At 44.3% G+C, this 12,263-nt stretch overlaps 1 long non-coding RNA gene across 5 annotated transcripts in view; it reads left to right on the top strand.

The window, feature by feature from the left end:
- The window catches only part of LOC125752806 (uncharacterized), a 145,040-nt gene that overhangs the window by 90,996 nt on the left and 41,781 nt on the right, over window positions 1–12,263 (top strand). Inside the window, exon 1 of one of the 5 annotated variants that reach the window (XR_007403146.1) lies at window positions 3,688–3,753. The exons of 3 other annotated variants lie outside the window; for them this stretch is intronic. This is a non-coding gene — a long non-coding RNA (uncharacterized LOC125752806). Of the gene's footprint in view, window positions 1–3,687; window positions 3,754–12,263 lie in introns of those variants that run through there. One more of the 5 variants, XR_007403148.1, reaches the window with a different exon arrangement.

Raw genomic sequence — 12,263 nt, 5'->3', positions numbered from 1 at the left:
CTCAAGATTGCTTTGGCTCTTTGGTGTTGTTTTGTTTTGTTGGTGGTTTCTTACTAATTTAAAATCAATTTTCCTATTTCTGTGAAAAATGCCATTGGAATTTTTATAGGGATTGCATGGAATCTGTAGATTGCTTTTGGTAGTATGGGCATTTTAACAATGCAGTAATGCCCTTAGATTCCCCTCCTACCCTTGGCTCTAGAATTTAGAGGACTCCCACTACAACCCTCCTTCAACCATGCTTCTCTTTATGAGTAAGGAGTTCACAGGGCCAAGAAAATATGACTAACTAAAGTCCATGCCCCTCTTTGAGAACATTCTCTAGATTCCTAGGGAATCTTTAGGGAACCTAGAATTCCCTGCCCAAATGGCCTCAAACCTGCTTCCAGTCTTTTTCAGGCCTCTTTTCCATGTCTATTGCACTGAAGGCAGAGATCAAAGCCAGTATGGCTAGTCTATGCGCCCCTAGGGTCAAAGAGTGGCAAACTGGATGGCTATTAGTGGAGTGTGTTGATGGAGCTTGGACACGTGGTTTGGGACATGGGCAAGGGGAGGAGGGATAGGAAAAGGAGTCCATGAGCCCAGGGCTGAGCATTTGGGGACAGGCTCTCTCTGTATAGTAGGATTCCAAGAAGAAGAAGAGTTCTACATTTGAACTCTAAGTCATTGTGAATATGTATTTGTCAGGATAGGATGGTATAATGTATTTTGTTTGTTAGCTTTATCTGTAAGTTTTAAATATTAGACCTATGTGTATGGGCCTCCATTTGCACTCTTGTCCTGGGCCCCATAAATATTAGAGAGTGGCCTGCATCATGGTGATGTGTTTTGAGAGCCTCAAGGGAAACCCTGATTAAAAAGTCAGAGAATCACTAAATGAAATGACTGGGAGAACATGGCTCAGTGTTTCTTTTTCCTAATACCCTGTGGATGTTCAAACTTATCAAAAAGCACAGATACTAGTATGAGAAATGTGAACAGACTGTAAGTAGGACTAGAAGAATCATCTGTACTGTTGTGTTAACATAATATCTGTTCTTAAAAAGATCTGGTCTTCAGATCAATTTTGCTTTAAATTTTTTAAATTTCTTTTTTAAATTTGAGATTGAAAGGGAGAGAGCCCACAGTTGGGGGGAGAGACAGAGAGTGGGGAGAGAATCCCACACAGGCTTCACACTCCCACGCAGAGACTGATGAGGGGCACAATCTCATGACCATGAGATCATGACCTGAGCTAAAATCAAGAGTCAGATGCTTAACTGACTGAGTGACCCAGGCTCCCCAAGGTAAATTTTGCTTTAAGATTGAGGGAAGCTTTGAAAATGCTGTAAAGGTTTCACTTCCAGGCCTTCATCCAGACCAACAAGGCCTTTTATAATAAATAGTCCTTTATTCCCCATTCCTCAAAACCAGGGGTTCAGGGAGGATGTGCAGGTTGCCCTATGCATGTCTTCTTCCTTAGCCTTCTCTCCATGGATAAGTTTCTCAGACTCTAAAGGTGAGAGAATGGACACACAGGGCAGGGTGAGGTTAGAGCCTTCATTCAACTAAATGAAAGCCCTTTCCTTGTCCTGTCAGCTTGTCTAGAAAGTGGAGAAGCTGCCTGGCCAAAGACCTGCCCTCTTTCTATGAGGTGAGTGTGCCCTTGGCTGCGAGGCTGTACTGCCAAGGTTTATAGGAAGCTACGTCCTGGGCTATTGTGCTGCCATCACTGAAGGAAAGCCTCCTTCCCTCCCCTGGTGGCGTGTTCACTGTCTCTGTTTATTGCCCAGAGTCCAGTTCCCAGCTCTCCCTGGAGGATTCACAAGCCTCAGACAATGAGGTGTCTCATCTGGAGAGAAAGGAGGGGCACGGAAGTCACCGGAGTCCACGTGGACACTCTGACCTTGGAGTGGCTGTAGCTCCTTATTCTTGTTCACCAAAGCTCCCTAGTGCTCAGGGTCTGACCCTGTTACCAAAAAAAACGGTGCAGGAAGTGCTTAAGAAGTACTTTGGGGGAAGGCTAAGAGCTCATCTCAGAGGTCAGCTCCTTATCACACACTGTAGATTTCCCCCATAGCCTGAGCCAGAAGGACTGACCTTCAGCAAGAATATGAGGTCAGGCAAGATGGTGGTGGTCATGCTATCCTTTACTGCTTCCTCCCTGCAGAACACAGATGAGCACCTTGCTACTCTGGTCTGTCATCCAGCATTTGCCCATGACTTTCAGCAACCAGGGCTAATGTTGGGCTTCCTGCCTGGTTCCCATTGTACTACTCTCTCTTGGATTATATGGTTTCAATTCCTTGAGAGCTAAGGTTTGGTGCAGACAAGATTCCCTCGTTAGAATTTTCTCTTCCCAGAGCTCTAGTTACTAATGGGAGGCAGGGGAAGAGCTACTCTCCCATTCCAGGGAACAGTTGCTCATTTAAACCCTGTTCTCTTGTTCCCTAACTTCCAGGTAACATATATGGTGGTCCTTATGGCAGGCTGTCTGTGACAGTTCAAGAATATTCCAGGTAGGAACAGGCTCTGCTGGGTGGAGTTGAGATGGGATACGAGCCCTTCCTTGGCCCTTGCCTGGACACCATTGTGCTCTGGGCTGTCTCTTAACTGAATGCAACCCACAGGAGTAATTCTAATGGGAAGGATTCCAGACCCGGGAGGAGAGGAAAGTTTTAGGCACAGATAAAGCCTTAGAATTGTCCAAAGATCCTCTTATGAAGGCATCTATTTCACCGCCTCTGGTGCTGAAGGCTGGATATGTCTCACTGGCTCAGCCCCTGCTAAGTACCGAACATTTGCAGAAGCACGGATGCCCAGTATATGCGCACCTTTACAGTGGGCCACATTTTTAGGAACATAACCTTATTTGAGCAGTGATAACTTTGGGAAGTAGTAAGGGCAAGGATATTATACCTATATTTTTTAAAGATTCTATTTATTTATTCATGAGAGACACAGAGAGAGGCAGAGACATAGGCAGAGGGAGAAGCAGGCTCCCCGTGGGGAGCTCAATGTGGGACTCGATCTGGGACCCCAGGATCACACCCTGAGCCAAAGGCAGATGCCCAACTACTGAGCCACCCAGGCGTCCCTTATACCTATTTTATAGATGAGAAAACTGAGACTCAAGGGAGGTGAAGTGATGTGTACAGAGTCACTTGGCTGGTAAATGGCAGAGCTGGAATTACAATCCTCCAAATTTTACTGGTTCAACAACCATGGCGTGTTTCTTACCAGACAGACTCAGAAAGACCAGCTTTCTTCTTAATTTTCTAGAATGTACAAATATTTCAGAAGTCCTCCATGTGTCTCTAGACTATGGCCCATTTGTCCCCACATTTTCTCATGTCCTATCAGACATTTTGACTGGATTGTCCTAACGATATTACACACCTGTCTAGCACTTAATGTTTGGAGAGGCCTTTTCCCAACAGTCTTGTGAGGTGGGCAGGGCAGGTTTTCTGTGCGTTACAGATGAGCAAATGGAGATGCCAAGCTCACACACCCAGTTTGGCACCAACATCCAGGTCTTATCATTTTCAAGCCCTGTGAGCTTTCGGCTTCTTCATGCTGCGTCTTTTCCAGAGGGCCAAGGAAGCATAAGCAACTGCCTACAGGAAATATGCTTCCCTTCCTCCACAGACACAGCGTTCCAGGAGAACCAAACTCCATGGAAACAGAACAGAGAGGGTGTGTATGTGGCATTTCTTCTAGGCCCACTCCATGTCTTCTTAGAAGCTGGTGAGCCACTGCCTATTTTCCTGATGGGTCAGTCCTCATTTGTATCCTTCTTCAAAACAGACCAGAATAATTGAATCACAGAATATCAGAAAAGAAAGAGAACCACCGAGTCTTCTTTCTGGTCTAAAGCCTTCCTTCTATAGATGAGGAAATAGTTTTTTAGTTTAGTTTTGTTTTTCAGCTTTACTGGCAATATAAAAATTATAAGGTATCTAAAGTTAAAATGTGATGATTTGATATACAGATACCCTGTGAAAGGCTTTTCCCCATCGAGTTAATTAACATATTCTTCATCTCACATGTTTATTTATTTTTGTAAGAACATTTAAATTCTACTTTCTCAGCAAATTTCAGTCATACAGTGATGTTATCAACTACAGTCACCATGTTATATATTAGATCCTCAGACCTTATTCATCTTATGGCTGAAAATTCTGTTGTTGTTTTTTTTTTTTTTTTTTTATAGCTGAAAATTCTTACCCTTTTACCAACCTCTCCTTATCTCTTCCACCTCCAGATCCCTGCCAACTCCTTTTCCACTCTCCCTTTCTAGGAGTTCAACCTTTAGAAAAAAAAATTAGGTCCCACATATAAGTGATACCATTTGTCTATCTGTTGTCTGCTTTATTTCACTTAGCATAATTCCCTCTAGTTTCATCCATGTTCTTGCAAATGACAGAATTTCCTTTTTCTAAGGCTGAATAATATCCTACTATAGATATAAACCACATTTCTTGATCCATTTATCCACTGACACAGACTTAAGTTTTTTCCATAACTTGGTTATTGTGAATAATGCTATTGTGAACATGGGAGTGCAGACATCTCTTTGAGATATTAGTTTCATTTCATTTAGATATACACGTAGAAGTGGGGCTCATTTAGTAGTTCTATTTTTAATTTCTTGAGGAACCTCCATACTATTTTCCATAGCGGCAGCACCAGTTTACATTCCCACCAACAGTGGACAAGGGTTCCCTTTTCTCCACACCCCTGTAGCATTTGTTATCTGTTTGTTTTTGATACTAGCCATTCTGACTGGTGTGAGATGTTATCTCACTGTGGTTTTGATTTATTTGCATTTCCTTGATGATGAATGATGTCAAACACCGTTTCATTCACCTGTTGTCCATTTCTATGTCTTCTGAAAATTGTCTACTCAGATCCTTCTCTCATTTTTAAATTGGGTTGGTTTTTTGCTATTGAGTTGTGTGAGTTCCTTGTATACTTTGGACATGAACCCCTTATTGGAGATACGGTTTGCAAATATTTTCTCCTGTGTTACAGATTGCCTTTTCATTTTGTTGATGGTTTTCTTTAGATATTCTGTGTTCATGGACAGAAAGAATTAATACTGTTAAAATGTCCGTTTGACCCAAAGCAGAGTCAATGCAATCTTTATCAAAATTCTGATGGCATTTTTCACAGAAATAGAAAAAGAAATCCTAAAATTTGTATGGAACAACATAAGCCCCCAAATACCCAAAGCCATCTTGAGGAAGAAGAACAAAGTTGGAGGCATACTTTCTGATTTCAAACTACATTTCAAATCCATAGTAATTAAAACCATACGGTACTGGTATAAAAAAAAAGACACATAGACCAGTAGAATAGAGCAGAGCTCAGAAATAAACCCATGCATATTTGGTCAATTAATTTTTTTTTATTAGAGACAGACAGAGAGAGAGAGATACAGGCAGAGGGAGAAGCAGGCTCCATGCAGGGAGCCCGACATGGACTCGATCCCGGGTCCCCAGGATCATGCTCTGGGCTGAAGGCAGCGTTAAACCGCTAAGCCACCTGGGCTGCCCGGTCAATTAATTTTCAACAAAGGAGCCAAGAATATACTATAGGGAAAGGACAGTTTCTTAAATAAATGGTGTTGGGAAAACTGGACAGCCACATGCAAAAGAATGAGACTGGGTCCATATCTTATGCTATACACAAAGACCAACTCAAAATGGATGAAAACTTAAATGTAAGACTGTTGATAACCCTGGAAGAAAACATCGGGGATAAGTTCCTTGACATGGTTGTAGCAATGACTTTTTGGGTTCGACACCAAAAGCAAAGGCAACAAAGGCAAAAATCAAGAGGGACTACATCAAACTAAAAAGCTTCTGCCCAGTACAGAAGAGGAAACAATATGAGATATAAGAAGGACAGGTTAAGTGACTTGCTCGAGGCCACCCACCTAGCTATGGGTGGAGGAAATATTTCACAGTCTCTTGTTGAAGCTGCTAGCTTGAGTTCTGCCTACACGTATCCACAATCTGGAGATTAGGCCCTGGGAAAGGTGCATGGGGCTTGTCATCTAAAGAAGACGCAGGAGGGACAGGCTGAGGAATGTGGAATAGAAGGTTGGCATCTTCTTGCTTGCTTGCAATCTGAAGTCCAGGCTCAGTTGGCTTGCCCTGATTCTCTTTTACCTGGAAGAAAAATATTTCTACTTTTGTATGGATCCATGCCTTTTTGGTCCTAGACTTGTGCTCTACCCCTGCAGATTCCCACTTTTTTTCTGGGAAAAGTGCTTTCCTCAACACACATTTACAGAGCACTTATTTTATATAAGACCTTGTGCTAGACCAGAGGATACCCAATAAGCAAGACAAACCTGGATCCAGTCCTCAGTCTAGTAGAAGCAGAAAGGCTGCTTAAAATGATTAATCCTAGAATTACTTTAATTCTTTAATTAATTCTAGGAAGGAAAATTCATTTTTTAAAAGACTTTATTTATTTGAGAGAGAATGAGAGAGAGAGAGTGTGTGTGCGAGTATGAGTGTGTGAGCAATGGCAGAGGCAGAGGGAGAGGGAGAAGTAGACTCTCTGCTCATAGAGCCCCATGGGGGGCGGCCTGATCCTGGGACCCTGGGATCATGACCTGAGCCAAAGGCAGACACCCAACTGACTGAGCCACCCAGGTACCCCTAGAATTATTTAATTCTAAAATTAATCCTGAGAATACCCTGGAACCAGCATTCAAAACTTGGTCGGGATTGTTAGGTGGCTCCACCCACCTGTTCTGGATCATGAGCTGCTTTTCCCAGCCTTTGGATCTGTTCCCTGCTAGTTTCCTGATGCCCATCTTGGACTCCAGATCATGATTTATGGGTATCTACATGAATAACCCACACCATTGTGTTCTGCTTGGCCTGAGCACCTGAATTTATCCCTGTGCTATTTGTTGGGAATAGGATGGTAACATGTCACACATGGCTCCTGTTGTTAGGAATGCCTGCTGGTTCCTGGCCTCTATTCTTTGGCCAGAGGTATTTTTTTTTTTAAGATTTTATTTATTTATTCATGAGAGATACAGAGAGAGGCAGAGAAATAGGCAGAGGGAGAAGCAGGTTCCCTGTGGGGAACCTGGTGTAGGACTTGATCCCAGAACCCTGGGATCACACCCTGAACCAAAGGCAGACACTTAACCGCTGAACCACCCAGGCACCTCTGGCCAGAGGTATTAACGTTTTCCCTGTTCACTTGGAGCTGCTGAGCATTAGCCTTGACTCTATTACACAGAATCTAACTTATGTGTGTCTTCCCTTTGATCTCATGTCAATTTCTGCCCTTAAATGTTTGGGTTCACAGTAACTGTACATCGCCTTTCCTAATGAACTGACCTCCAGCTGTAATCCCACACACAATAACTTCCTGCCCCCATGGCTACCAGCTTGGCCTTCTTTCTAGTTCTGTCCCTACTTGGGCCACATCATCTGAGGCAACCCTGGAGCTGACCCATCCTAACAGACCCTTGATATATATTTATGAATTAAATCAACTCCAGGGTGGTTCAGACATTTCAGGAGCCTCTAAAAGAATCCAGAAGAGTTAGCAGTAGTCTAATAGAACGTTCCAAGTTGAGAACACCTCTTTTATTCCTGTGTTTCTCTGTGCTCCCGAAATTTTAAAGAAAGCAAAGAGAGTCTCACGGTGGGTGTGAGTCAGGGGGAGATAAGAAACTCTTCACACAGAACTTGTGTCTCTAGGGAAAGCTGGCCAGCTCCAGATAGTGGAGGTGTGGGACACAGGTGCTGCTTGTTACGAGCCGATCTGGGGAGTATTTTCTTCCCTCCATGCTTCCTCAGAACAGGTCTGCCCACACAGAAAGCAGAAACAAAGCTGACCTGTGAGATGCTTTGTTTTCTTTGAATGCCTTTTTAGATTTTTGCATGGGCTGTTCCTCTGGATTAGAAACCTTTGTTGGCATTCATGAAATTTCTTTATACTCACAGAAAGTAGATGCGGACAACTCACGTGGGCACGGAAGCTAAAACCTTATGGAACAGATGACCGGACCCTGCTGAGGGGCAGCCGTTGGCAATTATTTCTGCCATCTGGCTCAGTTCAGCACTGGTCACTAACTGGAGCCTATTCTAGTCCCTGCTTAAAGTGAGCTTGAAACTTTTCCCAAATTCTTCTTGTCTTTTATTGATTTCACTCCCAAGGTGGGAGAAAGATTTTCCCTTCTTTCTGAAGAAAGACATTCTGATCAGCAGCCTCCCAGATGGCCTCCAATGATCACCAGCTCCCAGGATCCATACTCTTATGTAATCCCCTCCCTTTGAATGCAGGTTGGAATTATTGACCTACTCAAAGAATCAGATTCTCCCCTCTCCATCTCTTCTCTCTAGTTTCCCCCTCCGTCTCTTGGATCAATTGATTGGGGGAAGCAAACTGCCATGTTGTGAGCAACCCTCTGGAAAAGCCCACATGGTGTGGCGAAGACCTGCGACCCTCAGCCCAGCAGCCTGTGAAGATGAAGCCTGCCAACACCCCATAAATGAGCTCAGAAGTGGGTCCTTCAGCCCCAGCTGAGTCTTGAAATGAATGCAGCTCCAGCTGACAGCTTTACTGCAGCATTATGAGGGACCCTGAGCCAAAATCACTCAGCTAAACTGCTCCTGGATTCCTGATTCACAGGACTATGAGCTAAGAAATCTTTGTATTTTAAGCTGCTAAGTTTTGAAGTGATTTGTTATGCAGCAATTGATAAATAATATACACCCCTGTATAGGAGCTCCAAATACATGGCTTTCACTCCTTTATTAGCAATGCATTCATAACCTTCTTGCCAACTGCCTCTGTCCCCACCAACACTGCTGCCAGCCCATCAGCCAGCTTTATCCCAGCTAAAAAGAGGGATGCGTTCCTAAAGACACTTTTCTCCCTTTGGCTGGAAAATTGTCATGAATGTCCACTCTGTGATGCCTAGGAAGGGAGTGGTGCCCTGCAGATGGGCTGCCTATGTGCAGTGCACCGTCTGCATCATTATCTGTAGTGACCCTGGACCTACTCCTGTGGAAAATCCTCCTTCCAATGTCATCAGTGACTTGCTGTTTTGCAAATTTGATGACCTTTCCCAAATTCTCTTTTTCTTTGATCTTTAAGTTTTGTGTGAACCACTTCCTCATCCTCGGTAACTTGTTATGAAGGAGACAAGACCAGGGAGAATAAGGATACAAGCGGTTTATTGCCCAGGAGATTGGCTATTACAACAAATCCAAGCCCCACCACAGCTGTTCCTGGAGCCCTGTGTCCTCTATGGTAATTCACCCCAGATGTTGCCTGGGGTCTTCCTGCTGTCATCCTCATGGGCACTTCTGGTTCCAACTTCCTGTCTCCAGTGAGTTCTTGTTCTCTGCTCTGGCTTTGGGCCTCTCCCAAAAGGACACACTACCAAGGTGTGCTAACATGGAAATCATCCTCTGTTTCTCACTTTTCTTTTTAAGATTTTATTTATTTATTCATGAGAGACCCAGAGAGAGGCAGAGACACAGGCAGAGGGAGAAGCAGGCTCTCTGGAGGGGACCTGATGTGGGACTCGATCCCAGACCCCGGGATCATGCTCTGAGCCAAAGGTAGATGCTCAACCACTGAGCCACCCAGGGGCCCCAAATCTCCCTTCTTTAATAAAGTTTGAGGAGCCAGAGGAGTGTGTTTTCCTTACAGAGTTACAAACAATGGACTGGAAGAAACCTTTATTCTTATAGGTTCTTTGGTGATTCTGCAGTGCTGCTGGCCCCCCAGCTCTGTCCTCTCCCCGGGCACCAGCACAGTTCCACTTCACTTTCTCTCTTGTTCACTGTCTCCTGCTAACCTGCGCCTCCAGTCACACCTGCCGCCTGAAGTGAACCCCCCTCCCACCTCGGCTCCATGGGGAATTCTGTTCCCAGACATAAAGCTAAGGGGTTTTTGTTTGTTTCGTTTTTCTTCATATGCCTTAGGTAAGTTGTTAAAGGGACCACAGATGAACCGAATGTTAAAGGTCACCTCCCCAGACTGACTCAAAGTCGAGGGAGCAGTTTGGAGACAGTGAAGATACTTTTCTAGAATTCTCTCCTCCCTGGGACCATTTAACCCCACTTTTCCTCGGCATCCCCTAACCCCCAGCATGCTGCGGACTTTTTTTACTCTGCATCTCTGAGTTTGTATAATAGCCCAGGAACTGCCTTCTGATTTGATGCATTCTCCAGTGTACTTCATGCACTCAGCCTTTTACTTGGAAAATGATTACAATGGAAGGGGGCCTGGGTGGTTCTTCACACAGGCTGGGTCTTGCTGGACATGACATTTGCTTTGATCAGCTTTGAAATACCCAATTTAGATGGTTACCACCCGCAGTTTCAGGCTCATGCTCTGTGCTAACTCAGAGACTCCTTTGTTATCAAAACAATTGGGCTAGACTTTGTTGAACAATCTCTCTCTCGTTGCCACTATCCAAAAGTCCCGAACATGTTGCAAATTCTCTCCCTGTTTCTCTTTTGTGACATCAAGTCTTTCCTTCTCTTCCCACCTCTCAAGCCAACTGTCTTTCTTTAGACCAGCTTCCTTCTTCTGTTCCTCAAAGGTAAGCCCTTTTGGCTCACTTTTTCCTCTTTCTCAGGAAACCTCACTTCCTCTTGGGGTTTCAGCTATTACTCTTAAAAGTTACTAGATATTTCCTTCCTTCCTGTATTTATGTATTTATTTCTTACCATCCTAACCATCTGTACGTGAAGAGCTCAGTGGTATTGAGTACATTCTCACTGTTGTGCAATCATCACCACCATGCATCTCTAGAACTCTTTTTTCAATTTTTAATTTTTAAAAAAGATTTTATTTATTTATTCATGAGAGACACACAGAGAGGCAGAGACACAGGCAGAGGGAGAAGCAGTCTTCCTATGGGGAGCCTGACGTGGGACTTGATCCCGGGAACCTGGGATCATGCCCTGAGCTGAAGACAGATGCTCAATCACTGAGCCACACAGGCATCCCTCTTTTCCTCTTTTTAAAACTGAAACTTTGCCGCCGCTAAGTCCTGACTCCCCATCCTCCCCTCCTCCCTCAGCCCTGGCAGCCACTAGTTTCCTTCCAGTTTCTATGAAGCTCACTACTAGGTCCCTCATCTATGTGGAATCATACAGTTTTTGTCTTTTTGTGCCTGGCTTATCTCACTCAGCATAAATTCCTTGTTGGGGAATGTTATCAAGAAGATGAGGCTGCTGATTGATCTGTGAACTGGACCCGGGCTCCAGGGTCCCCGCTCCTTCCCTTGTTTTGGGAATGTGAGTTCCCCTTGCCTTTCTTTTTTAAAGATTTTATTTATTTATTCGAGAGAGAGAGAGAGAGAGGCAAAGACCCAGGCAGAGGGAGAAGCAGGCTCCATGCAGGGAGCCCGATGAGGGACTCCATCCTGGGTCTACAGGATCATGCCCTGAGCTGAAGGTGGCGCTAAACCACTGAGCCACCCAGCTGCCCTCCCCTTGCCTTTCCTTTTTCCAGAGGTATGCTCCAAGGACACAGCCTTGACATGGTGATGCCATGTTGAAAACACCTTCCTGGTATATGTGACTGAACCGGGTTAGAGCCTCTTTGTAAACTTAAAATGTGGAGGATGGGTGCGGGGCTCTGCTGGTCTTCCTGCTGCCCAAGACAAGCCTCGAGCATAAACTCCCCTTGCTGTTACTAAAATTGCCACCTACCCACATGGAGCCTCATTCTTTGATCTCTCCCTGCCCTCCCTAATGGGGGTCAGTTTCATATTACCTGGGGGGAAGTTCCTGAGAGGTTTCTGAACCTACAGTCCTCAAGCTTCGCCCATGTGGCGGCATGGCAGCTATTACTTTTACACTAGTGATTTCGAATCTGTAGCTCCAGGCCTTACCTCTCCCCCAAGATTCACTTCTCCATCTCCAGTTCCTTTTGGGTTTTTAAATCACCTTAGTCACCTCAAAGTCCATATATCTAAAACCACGCTCCTCTGCCTTCTCTTCAAATCAGGATTCCTCATTTCTAGCTATAGATATAAGTCTCAATGATCTCCTTCCCTCTTGGGTCATATCTCTTGCTTCTTCCTCTGTTTCTCCACATCAGGTTACTTCACAGCAAACTGTTTATAGCTCCTTATTGCCTATATAATAAAGTCCAAAGTCCTCAGACCACTCATGATCTGGCTTTGAATTAGTTGGGATTAGGTTCAGTTGTGTCAGAAAACCCAAAATAATAATGGCTTAAAAATAAGATAGGAAGTTTACTTTCTCTCATGTGAATGA

This window comes from Canis lupus, chromosome 17 (assembly GCF_003254725.2).
Source record: "Canis lupus dingo isolate Sandy chromosome 17, ASM325472v2, whole genome shotgun sequence".
Lineage (NCBI taxonomy): Eukaryota > Metazoa > Chordata > Mammalia > Carnivora > Canidae > Canis > Canis lupus.
The sequence above is the reverse complement of the archived record's forward strand: the minus strand, read 5'-3'. Positions and strand labels throughout refer to the sequence as shown.